General features: G+C 39.2%; 1 long non-coding RNA gene across 4 annotated transcripts in view; it reads right to left on the bottom strand.

Moving 5' to 3' along the window:
• Positions 1-24,553, bottom strand: part of LOC106506610 (uncharacterized) — a 421,075-nt gene that overhangs the window by 195,885 nt on the left and 200,637 nt on the right. For all 4 annotated transcript variants that reach the window (XR_014831925.1, XR_014831926.1, XR_014831928.1 and 1 more), the window contains exon 3: positions 18,312-18,490. This is a non-coding gene — a long non-coding RNA (uncharacterized LOC106506610). The remainder of the gene's footprint in view (positions 1-18,311; positions 18,491-24,553) is intronic.

Below are 24,553 nucleotides of genomic sequence, written 5' to 3'. Positions count from 1 at the left end.
AGGGGGTAAAAGGATCCACATGATGGTAAAGACGTAGTTGAGGTTCTTTGGCAAGAAGCTTGGCTGGAAAGTAAAAGAGAATGACAGCCAGTGTGGCCGGATCCACAGGGGCTTTCTCTCTCTAGGAAAGAGCAAATATAGGTGGGTACACTGGCTGAGAGTCAGTCTCTATTTTGACAGGATTATGAAATGAGATGACCTCTAGGAATAAGAAGGGTTGAGTAGGGTAGAGGATTTGAAAGGAGTAGCAAAATTTTGGAATTTACTCATAGGAAATTAAGAGAGAATCTAACACAATCCAGTGTAGTCTTGAGGGCTCTGCTGAGGTTGGAGGAAAAATTAGACATTTGGCCTTTGCTTCTCTTTTCTATTTCTCCTTCCCATATCAGCCTTTCCAAGTCTAAACTTCCACTTAGCTGCTTCCTAATTAAATGAATGAAAACAGTGATGGTATGGTACTGTCACTACCAAAATGACCAAGAAGACTTTGCGCACCTTCTTTATTACTAGACATACAAGTGGGAGCAGCCTGGGATTTGGATGATCCAACTACAATGTGTGAATCTGTGTGAATTACGTGACAACACCATACCTGTACTTTCTCATCTGAAAAACAGAAATCATATAACTCACCTTATAAGACTGAATGAATTAATGGAGATGATATATGGATAAACAAAACATTACTTGGTTCGAAGGAGAATATCCACAAATGTAACTCCCTTCCATAACGAAGGAAAATTAATAACCAACGTGTGAAAATGGGTGGAAAAGGGAAACACACCAGATGATAAAATAACAGGAAATAGGGCAAAGGAATTGGAAAGGAGCTTGCTAAGTAGATTCTCATCGCAAAGAAAAACACGTGAGAAACCAAGACGGAGATGGAGATAGATGTTTCTAAAGAAAGACACTCTTAGTACAAAAGTGTGGAGGAGGGCAAGGGAAATACTCAGGCACCATTAATCACAATCCTTGATGTCAATCCCTCTGGGTTTCAGGAGGAAAGAAACAGGCAGAAAAAAAGCATGTGTAGTCCTGTATATCATTCAAAAAAGCAGCTGCTACTCAAATCTGGAAAGTCAAGGCTCTTTTTTAAAAAATGCTGGAGCCAAACAAGATCCCAGAAATAGCATGCTTGTAGAAAACCACTCATTGCTTCTGGGAAAATAGATTTAGGGTTGACTTGAGGATAACATTGCATAATGCAGACTGGAAGAGAAAGGAAACAGAATTTGACTGGGTTTATCTGAAGGTTCCTATACTTGTTTCATTCAGCAAATAACTGCTAGATACCTAGGGTATGCCAGACACTGTGTCCACTGTAGGAAAGCTTATTAAGGTTCATCAAAATGTTTATTAGCTTTATGGATCTGGAAAACAACACACCTTTTAGAGCAAATAAACTCAGTCTAATGTGAAAGAATATTGGACTAGAAATCCTGAAGTTGTATGAAAATGATTTCCTGTCTACGACCAATTAGTTGTTCCACCTTAATTAAGCCTCTATGTGTCTATACCTTTGAACCACAGTCTTCTCCCTGTGTCATAAATGCAGATGAGTGTCTATAAATAGATGTCTTTGACATCTATTGCAGATATACAAACAGGCTTCTTTTTGGCCAGCATTGTTAATAATCTGTAAGGTGTTTTCTAAATGAGGTTTACTATGAAGAGAGTAAAGACGTAACACTTAAAGGAGGAATTTGGTCCTTGATTAAACATCATTCTTCCTTAAGGACACTAATTATGACTGTTCATCTCTTCCTTGTCATCATCTAACATAATGCTGTTGGCTTAATAAATGTCCATTAATTATCTGATGAGTAAAAAAAAAAAAATCATGATTCTCTTCTAAAGAGAAAGTAGGTTCCTATGAGGACAAAATTTGACCAAACTTACATGTATGATTTAGCATCAACTCCCCCACTGAAATTTATTATCAGGTTACCGAGAATGAAAAATACACTCTCAATCTTGGTTGAGAATCTAGGTTCTAATCACATTTTTAAAAGAACATGTAATAAGTTTAATCCAAATGACTATTATTACAACCATGAAACTTTGCTAATGTCTTATTTTAATTAGGTGGTAAGAGGATCATTTAAGATTGCTCCTGAAAAATCTACAAGTTTAAAATAGTAATTTATCACTAAAAATTAAAAAAAGAACATGGAACCAGGTGAGTAAAGATTGCTGATGGTTCTGATTTCTTCTTCTAGACGTAAATAAGATGATGAAAAGGGAGCCCAGTGGATTTAGGTACATTAGGAGATAAAAGTGTGTTTACCCATGAAGTCTGACTTGCTAGAACATAATGTACCTTAGGCATTTAAACAGTAAGTGAGTTGTGAGACCAGGGAGATGATCCATATGGACAGTTTGAGGTTATTAGTAGCAGAAGGAATGAATGAAAACAGGAGAAAAGGAAGAAAGATCAAGAGATAGACTTGTCAATGTAAAACCAAAAGAGAGGGAGAAACCGGGAAATTTAGACTTTAACTCATTGGATAGAATATTTTTGCCAATAAAATCCTATCTGGCATTTCTTAAGGGATTTGAGTTCTCCAACTAATGTAACTAGTATCAACTTTGTTGACAATTCACAGAAAAAAACGGGATGAGAAATGATAAAGCTGACCATGCCCTCACTGGCCAGTAGAGGTAGGATTATTGGAGGGTGGCAGCACTGGGTCGTCTAGGAAGACTCAAGCTAGAGATAAAATGTGGACAAGACATATCTTGTTAAAAGCTTGCTTCATTCTTGTATATTTTTCCTGCTCATCAAACATCTCAACACTCCCAGTGTGTTTCTTTATGAAAGGCTAACTCATCCTCTGGTGCTTGGATTTGGCCATCTAGCTCCCAATGGTGGAGCTTCACCAGATACTTAAAAGAGAATGATGTTGAGATGTTATTCTTCCCAGTTATTTCTCTGAGAGACTATGTCAGGCTAGCTGCATCCCTTGACCAAAAATCACTGCTTCTCTCCAGGTGGACCTCTCTCCACAGCTTCCAAGGCATCGGAGTGGTCACAGCCTGGTCATCAAAAGCTCAGACCCTGCGCCACCTCTGTCCTTATTCTCAGCCTGCCACAAACTTTTTCAATAGCCCCTTTATTCAACCCTCTGTTTGGTTATCTATTACTACTACTAATAGTAGTACTATTGTAGCTACTACTACTATAGCAGGTAGTAGCTTAAAATAATACTCATGTGTTTGCTTTCACAGTTCCATTGGTCAAGGATTTGGGAAGGGCTTAGCAAGGCAGTTCCCTAAGGTCACTCATGTGGTTGCAGTTATATGTTGTGGGGAGTTGGGCAGGGGGGGCAAGAGGCGTCTTCAGTCATTTGGACTTAGATGGTACAGTTCCACGGTGGCTTACTCACATGGTGAGCAAGTTTGAGTGTGGCACCTGACTTCCCATAGCGTGTGTGTGTGAGAGAGAGAGGGAGAGGGAGAGAGAGAACCATATTGCCTTTTATGGCCTTACCTCTAAAAAAAAAATATATATATATATATATATACACACACACACACACACACACATATATATACACATATATGTGTGTGTATATATATGTATATAAACATCAGTGTCATCATCTTTGCTAAATACAATCTGCCACCTGCTTCTTGAATTATCCTGATCTGACTTTGCCATCTCTTTTCTGCTGGTATTCTGACAGATATAGTTAAGATGATTCTAGAGTCATTCCAGATCTGGGACCATAAGAATCTTCTGAGGAATAAAGTAATCACCTAAATACTTGAAGGAAGAAACAGTTAGTTGATATAGGTGGGAGTGTACTGAGTGGAGAGCAGGAAATGGACAGTCTCTGGTGCAGGAGATTTCTGGAGAGCAACTCTACTGTGGGGAAGAAATACTGTTCATTGGGAGTAAATCTGCAGGTCATAATGGCCATTCATACATGTGACTGGTTTCAGGCAAGTCTGTGAGGACAATAAAAATGCTCAGTGAAGAAGCAGTGGTCAAGAGAATAGACTGTTAAGTCAAAGAGGCCTAGATTTCAATTCTATTTCTTGTCTGTTATAAGATACTGGGCAAGTTGCTAAGCTTATAGAACTCTAGTTATCTCAACCATTATATAAAGGTGTGATCAAGACATGTGTTTGTGTCAGGCAGGGTCTAACAAGGAAAGCAGGGATCACTTTACATTTTTATTTATTACATTTTATTATAGTTGATTTACAGTGTTGTGTCAATTTCTGCTGTAGAGCATAGTGACCCAGTCATACATTCTTTTTCTCATACTATCTTCCATCATGTTCTACCCCAAGAGATTGGATAGAGTTTCCTGTGCTATATAGTAGGACCTCATTGTTTATCCACTTTAAATGTAATAGTTTGCATCTACCAACCCCAAATTCCCAGTCCATCCCACCCCCTCCTGCCTCACTCGTGGCAAACCACAAGTTTGTTCTCCATGTCCCTGAGTCTATTCTGTTCTGTTCATTTGTGTCATGTTTTAGATTCCACATATAAGTGATATCATATTTGTCTTTCTCTAACATACTTCACTTAGTATGATAATCTCTAGTTGTATCCATGTTGCTGCAAATGGCATTAGTTTTTTCTTTTTGATGGCTGAACAGTATTCCATTGTATATATGTACCAAATCTGTATCCATTCATCTGTGGATGGACATTTAGGTTGTTTCCATGTCTTGGCCATTGCAAATAGTGCTACAATTAACACAGGGACTCATGTATCTTTTTGAATCAAAGATTTGTCCAGATATATGCTCAGGAGTGGGGCTGCTGGATCACATGGTAGTTCTATATTTAGTTTTCTGAGGAAACTTCATACTGTTTTCCATAGTGGTTGTACCAATTTACATTCCCACCAAGTGAAGGAGGGTTCCCTTTTCTCCACCCTCTCCAGCATTTGTTAATTGTTGACTTTTTTGTGTGTGTGTGTGATTTCTTGGACCACTCCCATGGCATATGGAGGTTCTCAGGCTAGGGGTCGAATCCGAGCTGTAGCCATGGGCCTACACCAGAGCCACAGCAATGCAGGATCCGAGCCATGTCTGCAACCTATACCACAGCTCATGGCAACGCCGGATGCTTAACCCACTAAGCAAGGCCAGGGATCGAACCTGCAACCTCATAGTTCCTAGTTGGATTCGTTAACCACTGAGCCACAACGGGAACTCCAATTGTTGATTTTTTAAATGATGGCCATTCTGACTGGTGTGAGGTGGGACCTGATTATAGTTTTGATTTGCATTTCTCTAATAATTAGTGACGTTCAGCATTTTTTCAGGTGTCTACTGGCCATCCATATATCTTCTTGGGGGAAATGTCTGTTTAGGTTTACTGACCATCTTTTGATTGGGTTGTTGTGGTTGTTATTGTTGAGTTGTATTAGCTGTTTATATACTTTGAAGATTAGGCCCTTGTCAGCTGCATCCTTCGTAGGGATTTTCTCCCATTTGGTGGGTTGTCTTTTCTATTTTTAATGGTTTCCTTTGCTGTGTAAAAGCTTTTGAGTTTAATTAATTACATTTTTATAACAGGAAGAATTTAATATCAATCTTTGGTCAACAGACAATGGAGAAGCTGAGAGTCAAAAGACGATATTAAGGTAATTCCAAAATTAGCAACCACTTAAAGACATTCTCACCCCTAGCCTGGAGGGATAAAAGGAAGAGGTGCCCCTGAGAAGCTAGGCACCCAGTGGGACCATCTGTAGAAATAGGAGCTTCATGAGAAAAAAAAGCCATATTTGCCATGTTTAAATTTACTCTTTCTTCTCCTTTAGCCTTATCCATGCAATAATATCCATAAAATCACAGGTTTGAAATATGATTTGTCTGTATTTTTTGGATCCAATTAAAACAAGCTCATAACTTTTTAAAATACAAAAATGTTTCAACTGTAATGGAAAAATAAAAATCATGAAAAAAATTAAAAAATGTGTCTAATGCATATTAAAACAACTACATAATTTTTAATAGGAAAATATTTCTCCCAACTCTGGGAAGTATTGAGACACAAGCTTAGTGTTGGGCCCTTGTAGTAAGCATGCACTTGTTCATCAGCTGCTATTATCAGTATTACTATTATCATGCAGCCCAAGGGCAGGGAATCAGGGCCCAGTTATGGATCTTGAGTAGGGACTTGGCATGCCAGACACTGGTACTTAGCATTTGTTAAGATAGGGACTCAAGGATAACGGGCATTAGAGAGAAACCCAGAATGGAAAATGGAAGAGAGTTCAGCTAGGTCTCAAAATCAGGAGAGAAGCCCATTTTCTAGAAATGGGTAATATGGTTGCATTAATACTTCATCTTCTAGGACACTGAACCCATAAGAACAAGATTAGTTCTGGCTCTTGGGTATAACTTAACCTGAAGATGTGGTGAAGGAGATACCATCCAAAGAGAAAAAAAGGAATTAAGCCAGAGAATCAAGTAGATGCTTATATTCACTCCATCAGTAGGAAACAGCTGAACAAAGCTGACCCTGACTCTGCTGTAACTAAATAATATTAACTTTGAGAGGTTAATAAAACCAGGTGGAACCAGAATCAGAATGTGGTCTTCCAACCACAGAGCTCCATTATCCAGATCATGCCATCTCACTAAGCTTTGTCTGCCTCTGCTTAATAGGGTCCACATAAATCTTTTAGGTATGTTTTAAGCCAGGTTTGTCCTCGGCATATGTGTTGAACAAGCAAGAGGAAGAGTCTGAGACCCAACTGATAATCATTATCAAATCCATTTCTCTCTCTGTTGACTAGCTGTCATAGAGCCAACAAAGTGGATATTTTAAAATAACTCAATTTTTTGGTGTTGCTTTCTATGAGAAGGCCAGCGTCAACTATTATATCTCAAACAAGCTGAAGGACCCCATAAAGCATAAAGTAATACCCAACTACTTAAATACTACAAAAGTGATGGTATCTCAGAAGAGAATAAAACTACAGGATAGCATAAGAACCTGAATGCCATTCGAGACAGGAATACATCCGTAGGTAAAGAGAACTTCGAGACTGTATTTATTAGAAAGGGAAAAAAAGGTCAGTGTTACACAGAATGAAAAGTGGCCTTTCCATGGAGACTCCTGAACCTAATTCATCTTGCTCCACTGAGACAGGAAATGCACTACAATGTTCAGGATGGGGGAAAACGACAATTTAATGATTCTGGAACATCTTTCACTTTCCATGGTAATTGAACAATCTCAACATCAAAGGCAGAGCTGGTAGCTTTTTGGAAAATGGAATGTCATTTTGCTTTCTTTCCGCTTTTTACTACATCAGTGAACTTTAGCATCTTCTCTGGCTTTATTTTTCCATTTTCATTTAGCATTGATACAAAACAGACCTGACTGTAAGTGTACTATGCGAAGTAATCATTTATGTTGGAAACTTCAAATGGATGGGACAGAACCACTTTTGTATCTGTTACATGTTAATGACTTTAAATATATCCAGCTGAACAAAGTTCAGACTGTCAGTATTACAGGTGAGGGAAGCTTGATGTGATAAACTTCCTATTCCTCCAAATGCGTCATAAAATAGAACTACAAACTGCTATCTCTGACATGCATTCTCCAAATTCTCATATTCTTTTATCTATAATGCTATCAGCACTATTGAATTTTAGAGCTACTTTTATTATTATTATTATTATTATTATTATTTTTGCTTTTTAGGGCCACACCCACAGCATATGGAGGTTCCCAGGCTAGGGGTCTAATTGGAGCTACAACTGCCAGCCCACACCACAGCCACAGCAAGGCAGGATCCGAGCCGCGTCTGTGACCTACACCCAGCTCAGGGCAACACCAGATCCTTAACCCACTGAGCAAAGCCAGGGATTGAACCCAAAACTTCATGGTTCCTAGTCAAATTTGTTTCCACTGCACCATGATCGGAAACTTCTAGAGCTATTTTTAAATCAGTTTTTTATATTTTCCCCAAGCATCACTTGCTAATTTTAGGGGGGAAAACCCTTAATACTTAACTCAGTGTAGGAGTTCATTTAAGGCAACTGTGAATTTCCATTATCTTTGCTTTTTGTATTATTGAACAACAGCAACAAAATCTCATTTAAAGGAAAATTCTTAGATAATAGAATTTTAGGATTTATAAGCATTTCTCCAGGTTAAAAACTTGGCTACAATTTGCTACCAAATGATCCTATAAGAAGAGTGCATGCATACAGCACACTGCTATTAATTAAGTGAAGACAATTAGGTGAAGTTTGGGGGAGGGGATACTGTTTTTTGTTTGTTTTACCAAAAGTAACCTCAGATCCACATGTGTTTTGCAAATACTTGCATGGCACACAATGAACTTTTGCCTAAGGATGAAACCAAAATGCAGTCTATATTGTGGAATCCATGGGGGAAGCATGGTGATTGCCTGTTTTATAGATGTTCAGGTCCAGAGTTGGAGCTCTTGACTCTACCCACCCCCAACTCCATCCTCTCTTATTTGGTGCCTGAAATCAGAAATCATTGAAAAATTAGGAGGAAAGATGAATGTTTCCCCAGATGCCAGGAAAAAAATATGGCAGCCTTTCTCCCACCTTCCTTTGTCTTCTAGATATTGTGAAATTGGGGTTCACTTTAAATTGAGAGAAGAAAACTGTTCATTTTGTTCATTTTCCTTTTTGGAGTTATAAGCCATTTGATGTTGCAGACCATTTAAAGTATCATGATTGGGCATTTCCTTTGGGGACTAGAGTGCCTTTGGTTTAGGAAGCTCTTTTGATTCATTTCCAAAGTGCAGCAAGAAAGAGAAATGTGGAGCTGGCTATTTAACTGGTACTTTATGACTTTAGAGAGAGAAAAGCAAGGAATACCCTAAGGTTTCCTTTCTCCCCTGTCCAAGATAGTCTGCCAGAGTAGGAAGGTAGATGGAGATTTAATTATAGTATATCGATCAGCTTTTGCTGTGACAATGCTACCTAAGAACTCAAATATCTCAGTGGCTTACAACAAACATTTAATTCATGCTCATGGATCTTCAGGTAAGCTGTTGTCCAGGAGTTTGCTGAGCTTATCTAGGCCAGGCTGGATGCCGAGCTCTGGGTTAGGTACAGGCCACTTGAGACAAGATATTTTCATGGTGGAAATAAATGCTCCAGATGGGCTTATGGAAGCTTGCCAAGACTCTTAAAGCCCCAATTTGGACCTACACAGTAGCACTTCTGGTCACATCACACTGGCCAAGTCATGTGGTGAAACCCAAACTCAGTACAGGGATAGAGGAAGAAGGGCCTGCCTGCAGGGAATCCTTGAGAAGGGCTGGGAGGAAGAAAGAATTATGAACAATAATACTGTCTAGTGAACCTGGGTTTGGGTTCCATTTCTCCTCCAAATTGCATTTTATTCCTGATATTCATGAATGGGTTCCAGAGGGTCATAGGAACCTAGAGGAATTTCATAGAGTCTGTATATTCATATATTTTTCTTAGTCTTCCAGGCATCCTTTACCTCTCTTCCTCAAAAGAGAAAAAGGAACCTCATCTTTAGACACAACTAGCTCTAAGGTTCTATGTCTGTGCTAAACTGAAAAATCTACTCCCCAAAGCTCCCAAAATATTGGATCGTAATTCTTGGAACCTATAAATATTACCTTATTTGGGAAAAAGGCCTTTGCAGATGTGATTAAGTTGAGGGTTTTGAGATGGGGTAATCCTGGATAATCCTGATTATCCAGTTGAGCAACATAATCACAAGGGATCTTACAGGAGAAAGGCAGACACACACAAAGGTATCAATGAATAGAGAATCAGAGATTGGAGTGACTGGCCACAAGCCAAGAAATGCCAGCAGCCACCAGAAAGTGGAAGAGGCAGGGAACGAATTCTCCCCTAGAGTCTCTGGAGGGAAAGCGGCCCTATAGATACCTTGATTTTGGCCCAGGGAAGCTGATTTTAGACTTCTGGTCTCCAGAAGGGTGATAGAATAAATTTCCACTGTTTTCAGCCACCAAGTCTGAGGTAATTTGTTATGGCAGCCATAGGAAACTAATAAAATGACTTCCTTCAATTTTTGCCTTCTTTAAAGAAATTTTAATGTTGGAAGATAAGGTATTCAGATATACTAAATTTCCAAGAAAGGGGGAAAAGAGAAATAATGCCCTAAAGTTTGCAGTTTGATCACAGGCCAATAGTTAATGAGCTGTGAAAATGAGCTAGTGATCTCGTTCCATCTCATTCTGGGCAATTTTTTACATCTCTACATTTTAATTGGATTACTCCCTTGATTTTTTTTTTTTTTTTTTTTTTTTTGCTTTTTAGGGCTACACCCATGGAACATGGAAGTCCCCAGCTTAGGGGTTGAATTGGAGCTATAGCTGCTAGCCACAGCCACAGCAATGCAAGGTCCGAGCTGCATCTGCAACCTACACCTCAGCTCATGGCAACACCTGATCCTTAACCCACTGAGCGAAGCCAGGGATCAAACCTGTGTCCTCATGGGTACTTGTTGGATTTGTTTACGCTATGCCACAACGGGAACTCCCTGATTGGCCCCTTGTTAGAGTTACCATCAAGGAAACCTGAAAGGGGAGCAAAAATTGAAAAAACAAAAACAAAGCAAACAAAAAAAACCTGATCATCCCACAATAAAATGCCACTCAAGCCTACTAGAATGCCTAAAATTAAAAAGACTAATGATATCAAATTTCACAAGTAGGGGGAAAAACTGAAACCCTTATAGACTGATTATGAATGACCACTATGAAAAATAATTTGGCCATTGCTTACAAAGTTAAACATGATCAAGCAATTCCATCTCCTAGGTATTTACTCAAGAGAAATCAAAACATATGTCCACAGAAAGACATATACATAAATGTTCATAGAGTTTTAATCTACAATATCCCCAAACTGGAAACAGCCCAAATATCCATTAAGGGGGACTGGACATATTCATAGAATAGAATATTACTCAATGATGCAAAAGACCAAAATGCTATGCGTAACAAAACAGGTGACCTTGCTTCTTTTCCTGAAGGTTTCTCAAAGCATCTCATGGTTTCTTCTTTCAAAGAAAATGTTAGGCTGCAGTGCAAGTTTGGATGTTTACATTATGCTGAGTGAAAGAAGCCAGATGTAAAATTGTATATACTCTATGACTCCATTTGTGTGAAGTTCTAGGACAGGCAAAGTTAATCTATGGTGATAGAAATCAGATCAGTGGTTGCCTGGGGCAGGGGTGGGGAGTGACGTGACTGCTAAGAGACAACAGAGATCTTTCTGGACTGATGGAAATGCTGTCTTTCTTAACTGGTAGGACAGCTGTATACATTAGCCTACGTCATCAAACTACACTTCCTGATATTTTATTGTATGTAAATTATATTTCAATAAGTGATTTTTAAAGTACCTTTCTGAAAGCACTGAGACTAATATTAGTCAAATGTGTTTGAAAGCATAGTGCTCAGATTCTATCAGTTGGATTTGATTCAAGAATCCTACCCTTCAGCTTAATGAAAAGCTCGATCTGACTGGTAGGGAAAGAATAAACAAACAAATGAGATGGAGGCATCTCAGGGCTCTAGGGCATTCTGGGACTAACCTGGCTCCAAGCTTGGCCCCTATGAAGACAGCTGGATGTGGTGGGTGAAGCAAGGAGGAGAGAGCACAGTGACTGGGGGCAGGCAGGGACCTAAGACTTCAGCTCCAGACATCTCTAGCCAGCAGGGCTTCACGATGCCACTTTCCCTGGTGTGAAATGCTTTTGAAGACAGCAGAGGGGAGTGGAGCTTTCAAGTTTTAAAGAGAAAAACAGTTATAACACAGAGCCCGTGCTTGCTTACCAATAAGTAATTGCAGTGCCTTCTTTTCCTGAAGCATTTTGCAAGGTCTCCCATGGTTTCCTCTTGCAAAGAAAATGTTCCTCTGAGACATAAGTATAAGATGTTTACATTTGTTCTTACAGTGTAGTTTACCTATTCTAGATATACTTTCATCTTTATCCTGACATACTTAAGAAATTGTTCTACAACAAAGTAGAGGTCTCTTTATCAGTTTGCTATCTCTTTAAAATAGCTCATTTGCTTCCTAAAGTTTCAATCCATATGATTATATTTTGGGTACTTGCATAATGTCTGGTTTTCCAATGGGATCAACTATTCTTTTCATCTTTTTTTTTTTTTTTAATAGGAGAGGGGAGTGTTTTGTTTCTTTTCCTTTTCTTTCTTTTTGGCTTTTTAGGGCCACACTCATGACATATGGAAGTCCCAGGCTAGGGGTCCAATAGGAGCTATAACTGTCAGATTACACCACGGACATAGCAATGTGAGATCAAGCCACATCTGTGACCTACACCACAGCTCACAGCAATGCTGGATCCTTAACCCACTGAGTGAGGCCAGGAATCAAACCCGCATTCTCATGGATAGAACCTGCATTCTCATGGATACTAGTTGGATTTGTTAACTGCTGTGCCACATCAGGAAGTCCTAAATTTCTAATTTATGCTTGCTTTAAGGAGAAAAGAAGATCTAAAACTCACCAGCCAATGTTATAACTTACTTGAGAAGTATACCATGCATTTCGAAAATGCTTGCACATACTTAAGGTAGAGGCAGACTATTGTATGTTAACTAGAACCCTGATGGACATGGGGGTTGATCATTCAATAAGCAAATGGGCAGGTGTCAAAGCTTTCCATCAATTTGACATGGAAATTAACACACGATGATTTGTTGTTCCATGCTCTCCTCCCCATCACACCAAATCACACGTCAGTTTGATGGTTTAGGAAGTAAGCCCTCAGGTCCTTTATTTATCCCACGATTGACAAGCTGTGGAACAACTATCATGACTTGTTGGCCTAGCTATGGTCAGACAGTCTTCTTCTGGATTCTGCTATTTACAGTTGTAACTCAGAGTTCTCTGTTGTCATATATACTCAAGAGGAGACCATAATTAAGGATGCCCTAAGAGAAATTTCTGGAAAGAAAAAGAAGGAAAATAGAAAACCAAAAACCGTTTTGAAGCAACTACATAAAAGAAAAGATCAAAAAGAGACTGTTGGAAACTTACTCAAAAAAGTCAAGAGGGAGAGAGAGCCTTGTCTAGAAGGCATTTAGGTTACAAGCCTAAGATAAGAAATGTAATCACACTCTTTTCATACATACAAGGTGAAAAGGTAGACATTCCGTATATTTCTCCAAAATTCTCCTATCATCTTTCCCCTGGAGAAGAGAGCCCAGGGTTAAGGAAATTGAACCTAATATTTTCATGTGTTTATTTTATATCTCTCATTTTACAATACAAAATACCACCACTGAAAATCAAAAGCAAATAGCAAAAACAAAACAAAACAAAAAACAGCCACATTTCTCCCAAAGCTTATAGTATCTTAATATTTAAGACTGGCAAAGGTAATTTTTTATAATAGAAATTAATCTCAAACTTTAGACTTTCTTGTTAAAACACAGATTGCTGGGCCCAGCCCCAGAATTTCTGATTGAATAGATTTGCTTATCTAAGATGTTTTCAAGTGATGCTGATGCTGCAGGTCCAGGGGCCACACTTGGAAAGCACTAGGGTAGAGACTGTTGATACTTCTTTCCCTAAGGTTAACTCCTCCATCCCTAAATCTCTATCCTCTTTTCCCATAAGAGAGGGCAATAGGCCCTTCTCTGTAACAATGGTCAGGCCATAACAGCCGGAAGTTTGAGACAAAGAATGAATCACTGAATATAGGGATGGGGCCTGCCATTGTTTGATCCCTCCAGTTCTACAGGGAAACAGCCTTGACCTCTGGAGACAAGCTGTAGATATTCCAACCTCTACTAATCTATACAACCTCAAGTGATATAAACCATACTCAAGAGATAGAGAAATAGAGAGACAGAGAGAGAGAGGAGAGGAGAGAACCTGGAATGTCCCACTGCAGCGGAATTCTGAGTATCTCTGAGAAAATTGTGTACGAAGATGGAGATTATCTGGAGAACTTGCAGATAAAATTCTGAGTGGCTCCATGCCAGAAAAAATAACCCCTTACAATTAGGAACAAGTTAAATTAAACTGTCTGGGCTTAATTGAGCTCACTCAGAAAGTTCCTTTTCAATAAACATGGTGCTTTCAGCAGGTGAGAATGAAATTGTCCAGTCTCCTGAAATTAAGTTAAAGCCCCACCTCTTCTGTCCTTCAAGCAACAGGGTGCAAGTCTTTCTTTGAGTGGAACTAATACAAAAGGACATTGCAAAATGAGAAGGCCTAGTCCAAGGGATTCAAAATGTCACCCAATACATACACATCGGAATGTTCTTTTGCAACTATGAGGGCTGGTTCCATGAAGATGCAGCAGAATCGGCAGCACATAGGAGACTGCAAAACCTGGTAGTCACATCTTCCTAACACACATGCACACACAACTTTTGAGTAACATTTGAGAAAGCCAACTTGAGCCAATTGGGAAATGATTTCCAAGAAAATCTAAGGATACCTGAAACATTTACAGACAATCAGTACCTCCCACCCAAAGATCCTCACTGTCCTTCCTCACATTTCATTTCTCTTCAAAGCTTTCAAGTCCTTCACTATTTTAATCCAATGAGCTCTGTGCAGAAGAGTCGGGGAGAGTCAGAGAGAGTAAAAAATGGGCAGGAGGAAGGCAGTGCTCAATGCCCACTGGCATCGGCCTTGAGACCACATCTCCCTTGAAGTTTTTAATATTTATGCCACACTCCCTGGATTCTGAGCACATGCATAAACAGGCAGACACACATCAGGGGCCACAAATAGGCTAATACGACTTTTTGGAGGTGCTAGAGGGGATTAAGAGAAAGCAAAGCGTCTTCAAAATCAGAGATGCAAATAACACAACCGTTCTGCCAATGCTTGCTTTCCCTGCTGTCTGTCAGAAGCTGCACCTCAGGCCTGAACTTGCCTGGACAAGGGTGGCTCTTGGTGGCTCAGCCCATGTCCAGAGGATTTGTCTATTAGTCACAAACTCGGTCTCCCTGTGTGTCTGAGAAAAAGCCATGATTCATCTTGACAACTGTCGGTGTGTTACCTCAAATGGGCACAGGGAGCGATGAGCAACCTGGGGCCGGAAACGAACACAAAAGAACCAAGGCCACTTCCCGTAACACTCACAAGGTCTGGGCTAGAAGAGTTTATGTGGCAAGAACCCTGGGCCAGGAGCAGCCCCGCAGAAAGTGGCTGTGTCAGCACACTTTCAAAATCCCACCACTGAGAGAGAAGAACAGACAATGTTAGCTCAAAAGCTTGGAACATAGACCCATGAGTAAAAATGTCATGTTTTTTTCAGATTCTTCTCTCTTCCTCAAACAGTACTTACTTCAGGTGTCAAACAAATGAATGTTTGGTTTCATAATTTAGTCAATTCTGCATACCCAACTCTAACATTATACTTAGGAAGAAATATATATACCTATGACCCACAAATTTCACATTTAGGCATATTCCCAAGAGAAGTGGACCTACGTTCCCTGGAAGATATGCACTAGAATGTTCAGAGCAGCATTATTGGTGATAGCCCCAAAGGGAAAACTGCCCAAAGGCGCCCCAACAGTGGAATACGGATAAATGAGTCACATATATTCATACAATGAACTACAAAACAGCGAAGACAATGATATGGAAGAATCCCATGAGCATAATGTTGAGTGAAAGAAGGAAGACTCTAAAGAGTAAGACTGTAATAGCCCATGTTATATAAAGACAAAAATAAGTAAAATTAAACTATGCAGTTAGAAGTCAAGAGGGAGGTTACACTGGGTCAGGAAAGAAGTGGGAGGCAGAGTCCTGGGGGAGCTGGAAAAGGGTTGTTCCTTGATCTGGGTGTTGGTTATACCGTTTGTAAAATGCATCAAGCTGTCTGTTTATGATATGTTCACTCGTCTGCATTTGGACCACACTTCAATAAAAAGTGCATGCAGACACACACACACACACACACACCCCAACACAAAACAAAGCAAACAGAACACCAGCAAATACCTACTAGGTAGTCACTGTCAAGATTGGTAAACTTTAGATTGAGAATGTAGTGAGCAGTGCGAATAAGAAATACTCTAAGACTGTGACACATAAACCAGCCTGTCCCAACTGTCATATCAGTATAACAGAGCAAAACATCATGCCATGTAAAGGGTTAGTTCCTGGCTTTATTGTCCTTATAAGTACCTTACGCCAGAGAAGGCACATCTGATCACACAAACTTCAGGATGTGACACATCAGAGTTTACTACCCATGAAATGAGGGAGGAACTATGTGCTAAAGGATGCCTTTCTCCAAAGCTTTCTCAGGGAAAAGAAGATATATATTTCCCATCATCTCTCTTTCTTCCATCCTTAGATCCCGTTCCAAAGATAAAGTATAATCACAGGAGATATCTTATCAATAGAGAGCTCATTTTGTCTAGACCCATAACAAGTAGGTCAACTGAAATCCATAAATCACTGCTTAAGCCTTAGCCAAAGTTGATCAAAAAATGTTTTTCCCAAAAAAAGGCTTTCTTCCCTTAAAAGGGTAGAATCCTCTGGATAACAATAAAACTCCTTAACCAAATTTTTGCATTGGAATATGTTTTTGTAGAGACGGCTTAATGCAGTTGCTAAAAGATCTATCACTCCTCCAGTAAGGAGTTCCAGAACCAGGGAATCAACATGCATTATTCCAAGTTCATATGAATAAAAACTCCCCCCAAAATTTAAACATACCCATTTAATCATCAAAATTTTCACGTTAAACATATTAAATGGAAATACTTCTAAATTACTTCATATTCAATATTCAATTGCAAGGGCATTAAAGACTTTTTAGTTCAAAGCATGGCTTTTACAGTCAGATGGGGGGAATGCCTTAAAGTTTTTTATTCTAATATTTTAGCTCTTGAAACAAAACAAATGAAAATTATATATATGGTGGGCATGTCAATGGATACCGTCTTCCAACATTGCCCAGTTACTGTCATAATAAATAGCTATAAAGGGACTAAAAAGGTTGTCAACTCCAATTTCTTTCTTTCCTAAATGAAATGAGAACTAGTTGGTGGCTGAACGGCTCCCCCAAGATCACTCAGCACATAGCGGCAGGGCAGGAATTACAGCCAAGTCTTCCAGTTTCCAAATCAGTCTCAAATCAACTGTAGGACACTGTCTTGCCCAGGAGCCTCTGAACTATTTCCATGGACCCGCGATCCATGGCAGGTGGTCCCCTCAAACTCCACTTCAGGGAAAATGGAGAATGATGCTGGCAGAAGTGGACAGAGGGAGAACCACTACACCCCCAGCCAGGAAACCAATGCACTTCTCAGAAGCACAGACCTCTTCAAGTACTGAAAATGGATATTTCAGGAACTTAGCAAATAAATGGTGTTTTAAAATCAAAAGTTTAATATATTTTTTAAAATTCCAATTTCCCAACTTTAGGATTCTGACATTGTAGATATTACACACACACACACACACACACACACATGTATTTTCAAAGAAAGAAAACATATACAGATATCATTAAAAGGGCATAACCCAGAATGTATCACCATGGAACAGGACCCCCACCTCCACTCCAAGTTTCTCACGCTCTCTTGCCTCCTCCGACCACATCTAATAAGTGACCCAGCTCCTTATGGGGAAAGGCCTTTAGCAAATGGCACTCAGACACGGAGGCCCGAAAGCAGACACCACACTCTGGAAGATGTGTTGGAGACATTTCACGACAAAATCAAGTGGCTTTCTCCCTCAGAGTTTATCAAGACTGATAATAAGGCAAATGCACTATGAGACACACATACACACATTGAAGAGTGAGGAAAACAGTGACTTGTTCGTGTGTCCTATTTTATACATTTTTAATTAAATTTGTGCTCTTGGATTCAGAAGCAGGATTATTAATCAGATTATTCTGTGATTATTTTTGTAATAGAATAAAAATCCATCTTGGAGCTTCTTGCTCCAAAATCACTCCTGCCAATAAATAGCATTATCACACAATTACAATAACATTTTCCTCATTTCTACCAAAACAGACAAATCCTTGCTACTTAGAAACCTCCCTGTCTTTGGTTTGAACCAAATTAATTTGATAATTATATTACAGTAAAACAGCAGAGGTTGACAGCTGCATAGAGAAAGCACAGTTGGCATAGTTGGTTAATTTCAGCTAACATTGTTCTCACAAGAATCATTGCTCAGGAGTCTCCTGACTCCTTGCAAAAACTGTGTGATGGAAATTATTGTAAAGTTTCCTAAAACTTATTTTATCAGTTAGCTATTGCTGCCTAACAAGCCACACCCAAACCTAATGATTTAAAAGTATAACCATTTATTGAACTTACGATTCTGCAGGTCAGCAGTTGAGGCTGGGTTCAAGTGAATGCTTCCTCTTGTCTTGGCCGGCCTCCATCAAGTGTCTGTGGTCCCCACAAGTCACTTAGGCAGCTCTGAGTCTGGGGGTGTTGGCTGAGGCAATGGGGAGGTTTGAGCTATGGACGTCTCACATTCTCCATTGGGCTAGCTGAGAAAGAGAAAAAGATCGTGTGAGACTTATGAGACCAAGAAGTGTGGCATATCATCAATTCCTGGGATTTCTACTGGTCAAAGCAAATTCACAAGGCCAGCCAAGAGAGGTTATCTTTTTTTAAGAATTTTTTTTGAATTGAAGTATAGTTGATTTACAATGTTGTGTTAGTTTCTGGTTTACAGAAAATTGATTCATTTATATATTTCTATATATACATATATATCCATATGTGCATTTATATGTGTGTGTACATATATACATAAATATAAATGAATATAATAACATATAAACTTTTTTCATTTTCTTTTCCATTATGGTTTATTACAGGATACTGAATATAGTTCCCTGTGCTATACGGTAGGACCTTGTGCTTTATTCCTTCTCCGTATAATAGATTGCATCTACTAGTCCCAAGTTCCCAGTCCAACCCTCCCCTGCCACCCCCATTACAATCACAGGTCTGTTCTCTATGTCCATGATTCTGTTTCTATCTCTTAGATAAGTTCATTTGTGTCATATTTTAGATTCTACATATAAGTGATATCCTATGGTATTTGTCTTTCTCTTCCTGACTTACTTCACTTAGTATGATAATTCCTAGGTCCATCCATGTTGCTGCAAATGGCATTATTTCATTAGCTTTTAATGGCTGAGTAATAGTCCATTGTATATGTATACCACATCTTCTTTATCCATTCATGTGTCAATGGACATTTACGTTGTTTACATGTCTTGGTTATTGTGAATAGTGTTGTTATGAACATAGGGGTGCATGTATCTTTTACAATTTTAGTTTTGAGACTATCTCTGGATGGAAGTTGCTAAGAAGTTTCATTGTACAGAGTATGGATACAGGGGAGCTATTAATTAAGGTCAATAATACAATCAATCTTTCACATTTGAGTCTCAGACAATATGCTTTTTACAACTAACTAGATCCAGTTACTTAAACAGCCTTGGTTCATGTTTTCTGTTTGTTTTCCACCTGAATAGATACATAACCATAATCATGTTACAATTTTATATTAAAACAAAAGCTGTTTCTCCTTGCTAGGAGCATTACATCAGAAGACCTTGAGATTACTGTGGGGTGGGAAAGCTTTGCAAATTCAGGTTTGTCCTCAGAGCTTCTAGTAGAGAGGACTTAGCAGTCACTCTGGAAATGCTTATTGAAAATTTTCATGTGAAGTAAGTGCAGCCTCCTCTACCAGAGTTCATCTGTCTCTGCATATTCTATTTTCCACTTGTGTCTTCCTAATTTGTCTGCTCTTCTAAATATATGTATTACTAAGTAGCTTGCAATTAGATGCTAATCTGCTCTATTCATCTATTAAATGTATTATTTGAGTACATTATTCATGGATCAATCTTATGCCTTCTGAACATTTTTTGCTCTATCAAAGCCTCTTTGTTTTGACACTAACTTCACGCTCCCTGATCTCCCATCACCTCTAAATACTTCCTGTGCAGCCTTTAATGCAGAGGCTTTAAACCTGGAGTGCAAATTGGAAATACCCAGTGATCTTAAAAAAAAAAAAAAAAATGCCTGGAACTCCACCCCCCACAAGCTTTCTGATTGGACTGGTCTGCTATGCAGCCTGAGAAGTGGCTTTTGTAAGGTTCTCCAGGTGATTGCAATGTGCAGCAAGGCAAGAACCCATTGTTTCCACAGGCCCCTGCACATCACTTGCTGAGGAAAGACTTTGTGGCAACTCCCCCATCTTCCACCCCTTGCCATGAGCTCTATATCACAGTTCTTTCCTTCCCAGAAATTATCAGAGCTGACGGTTGGGATCTTATATTTATTTATGTCTTTATTTGACTGTTTGTTCCCCAGGGTACACTTCTGGTTTTTCTCTGAAATGGTGACACCTACAAGTATGACAATAGCCAGCACAGAGTAGGCATTCAAAACTCACTGGTCGAACACATTACTGCAATGTACTCTAAGCACCCAGCTTATGAACAATAGCATAAGTGTACTAACCCAGGATAGAGGATCTCCAACTTTAGCAAATCAGAATCACCTATAGGACTTGTCCACACACAGTTCGCCACTTAGTTTCTGACTTAGAAGTTCTGGGATGGACTTAAATAGGTCCATTTTCATTTCTTACATGTTTCCAGTTGATGCTAATGCTATTGGTCACCGGATCAAGGTCCAAAAGCTTCTGTCAAGAGGCAGCAAAATGCAGTGACAAGAATATGGCATTAAACTGCTTAGTTCAAGTCCTAGCTCTATTACTCATTAACTAAGTGGAATTAGTAAAGATGCTTAATCTTCTAGGTGTTACTGATTATGTGATAATAGGAAAAAATATTTAGTCTCCTATGTGTCTCTGTTTATCCATCTGTAATTTGGAGCTAGTCCCAGAAATTACCTCCTCAATTTGTTATAAGCATTAAATGAATAATATTTGTACAATTCTTGGAAGAGGGCTTGACAGGTAGGAGACCCTACACAACTTAAACATATCCATACATTATGCTTTTAATGGAGACATACTGATAACACTCCTGCAAACTGACCTTAAAGTTTTAGTTCTACATTTGAAAATCTTAAATAAACCACACACGCACACCAAGAACCACTATGGTGTACAAATCTCAAAGTGTGATCCATCAGATTAATAATCAACATGAGAAAGACCTTTAATTGATCATCTAGTCTATGCTAATGCTTTAAGAGTATATATTATTTTATTTTTCCAAATATGAAGTAGATATTACTGTGTTCAGTTAATACATGAGAATACTGAGGCTCAGAAAAGTAGTGACATTTGAGTGATTCTAGAATTGAGCTATTAAGACTTTCTCTAGAAATGATCAGTAAGGAAGAGATTTGGATGATGTATAATCAGGACTCTTTCAATCACAAATAACAGAAGGCTTAGTCACCCCAGCTTAAGCAAAGAAGACAATTACTGGCTCATGCATCTAAAAATTCCAAAGTACAAACAAAACAAAAACAGAAAGGGAGTTCCTGTCATAGTGCAGCAGAATTGAATCCGACTAGGAACCATGAGGTGGTGGGTTGGATCCCTGGCCTCGCTTAGCGGGTTAAGGATCTAGTGTTGCCATGAGCTGTGGTGCAGGCTGCAGACGAGGCTTGGATCCTGCACTGCTGTGGTTGTGGTGTAGGCTGTAGCTCCAGTTAGACCCCTAGCCTGGGAACCTCCATATGCTGCAGGTGCATCCCTTAAAAAAAAAAAAAAAAATCCTAGGTATCTTCCTTCACCTGCTGGATCCAGGGGTTCAAATGATGTATATTTTCTGGATTCCATGCTCTCTCTCACTCATTCACTCTCTTCCTCCACAACCCTCCCTCTTAGGCTTTCATCGTCTTGTGTTGGCCTCATCCTCAATTAAGCTCTCCACAAGGTGACCATGAACAGATCAAGATTAACATAATCTTCATAGCTAGTAATTCCACAGAGCAGAGACTTCTCCTCCATGGTTCAAGCAAAAATTCTGGAAAGTAGTTTCACTGAGTTAAACTGAATCACATGCCAATCACACACCAATCACTTAGCCTAGGGCACATGCTATTTATCCTGCTGGGGTCACCTGTCCACCCTTAGGGCTGGAAAAGTATCTTTTCCATCTGGCCCAGAAGGATGGATAGCTGAGGAAGTATAACTCCCCCAGGGAAAATCAAAAGACTGTTAGCCCAAGAAAGGAAATGGATGCTGATTTCTGAGTCAACTATTCCTTACTCAGTCTACTGGGCTCCTGGAAAGCCACTGGCCTGGAAGTCAGACCATCTCGGTATTTTTTTCCCTCTGTGTTAGCAAGCTGTGTTGATTCTAACAAGCCTATCAGTCTCTCTTGATGATATTTTCCTCAACTGTTAAATGAAGGAATGGACTTGAACTTCTAGTTGTCTTCTTATCAGTAAAGTTCAGATTTCTATGTATACTTGTCTTGTCAAAACAACTAGAATGTGATTACCCAGATGGAATCATTTTAAAAATTCTGATTTGAAGAAAGAACTTAAAATGGACCTGGGAATCATGCAGCCAAGGAAGTAGGAAGATACACAGGTGAATTAGTGATGAATAATGAGAGAATAATGAGATGAATAATGAATAGCAATTGGAGCAACAAGTTCAGATTTTATCAACAGGGGAGCAAAAACTAGCAACAATATGCTAGCAGTTTAAAGAAAGGATAGAGGGGACCAAAGGAGAGATACGGTCAGTTGAGAAAAAGCTTCTGGGAGTTAGTGATATTTAAGCTGACTGTTAAAGGATGCAGGGGTATTTCTGGCAAAGTGAATGCATAAGCCAGGAGTCATGTAGGGTATAACATGGCCAGAATTAGATGCTTGTGAGGTTGAGGGGTTGGAGAGGGATTCGGCTGCAAAGGTAGGCTAATGGAAGACCATGGAAGGTTTAGCAGCCACGTTAGGAAGTGCGGACTGCAGCCTGTAATAGAGGATGAGAAGCAAATGGCAAGCAAGGAAGTCATGTCAACTACTGAGCATAGAGTATCCAATATAATCCTTAGCACAGTCATGTTGAAATACTAAGTTATCCCCATTTTAGAGCTGATAAAACTGAGGCTCAGATAGGGTTGAATAACATGCTTAATAAATGGTGCACTAGAAGTAAGTTGATGGAGCTGGTGCTCTTAACCAGATCATCTGATGAGTTCAAAACTAAGATTTCTTCTACCTAGACATCCCACCTTCCATCCCAGAGGAGTCCTGGCAAACTGAATTTATCTCTCCACAAGTAAGAACTTCATGTGATTGGCTGAGATATCAGCTCCCTTCTTAGTGGCACCCATAACACTGCTAATGTTTTTAGCAGTTAACTAAGGCATTCTTCTCCAATCAGCCCCAAAGGAATTATTTTTAACTCCTGATAATGTGATGTTTGTGAAACTTGGTTAGTAACTAAGAGAGAAAACCTTGGCAATTTAACAAAGTGTCTAACGGGTTACTTCTGCAAACAAGTCACTAAGTGAGGTTTCTGGAAAGAGGACAGGCTGTCTCAGAGAAGTATAATTCCAAATATAGAAATATACTTAAATGAAGTAACTTTTGTAATTGGACCAATGGACATAGGCCACCATGTAAGCTTGCCACAAAGCATTACTAGAGAAAAATAATTGTAACTCTTTGTCAGGCTTACAAGGGCTTAGACTGCTAAGAATTAGATTTAAATTCAGTTGGGATTTAGGGATGAAAATCTTGTTATAGCCATAGGCATGATGCTCACTGACTGTCTGTTTCCAAAACTAGCCTAACAGATTCCTCTCTTCTTTTCCTTTTATTAGAAATTAAGAGGAAAAAAAAAGTAATTCAATTTTCCTTGCACAGCCAGGCTGTGGAAATACAGGGGTCCAGGTAACATTGTTTCTATCTTTCCCATTTCAAAAGACACAGTTAACAGAAGCCTACCTAAAGCCCCTTCTTCAAAAGACAGCCCTCCACTTAAGGTGTGAATCTGTATTTCTCAAAAGACTGCAATTATCACCACAGTAAAACTTGATGTCCTAGCTCCAAGGATGTCATTTAGAAATTGCTCTTCAATTTGAGACATTTTTATGAAACCACTGCAAAGTTTGCAATATAGTAAATGTATAAGAACCGATAAAGGATTATGTAATCACTATGTCTTGTATACCAAGTGTTGGTTTTGGATTGCTAACAAATGTTAAAACTTTCTTAGGAAAAAAAAAATGAAAAAGAAAAACAAATTGTGGGGCCAAGAGGATGAGTGGATTGAGTGTCAGCGTTTATGTTCAAGCAGCATGGACTGGCTCCAGCCTGAGGTTAACTTAGAATTAAAATGGAACTGGTGGTCTTGCCTTGGCAGACAAGAGGTTATAACAAATCTATGACCACATACATACAGACACCACGGTCGCCAGCTAAACCACACACATGTGGCACAGAGAGCTTCAGGGAGGCAGTTACCAACAAAACTGAGATCCTTTTTCTTCCCTTTCCAGAAAACAGAGTAAACTTTATCCCTTCATACAGCAGTTAATGGAAAATACATCATAGTTAACAGATTAGATTGTCTTCTACCCAGAATTTAAATTAAT

This window comes from Sus scrofa, chromosome 17 (genome assembly GCF_054392235.1).
Source record: "Sus scrofa isolate SSC_HxYL_T2T_F1_AM1 chromosome 17, Sscrofa_HxYL_maternal_Yorkshire_Landrace_v2.0, whole genome shotgun sequence".
Taxonomy (NCBI): domain Eukaryota; kingdom Metazoa; phylum Chordata; class Mammalia; order Artiodactyla; family Suidae; genus Sus; species Sus scrofa.
The sequence above is the reverse complement of the archived record's forward strand: the minus strand, read 5'-3'. Positions and strand labels throughout refer to the sequence as shown.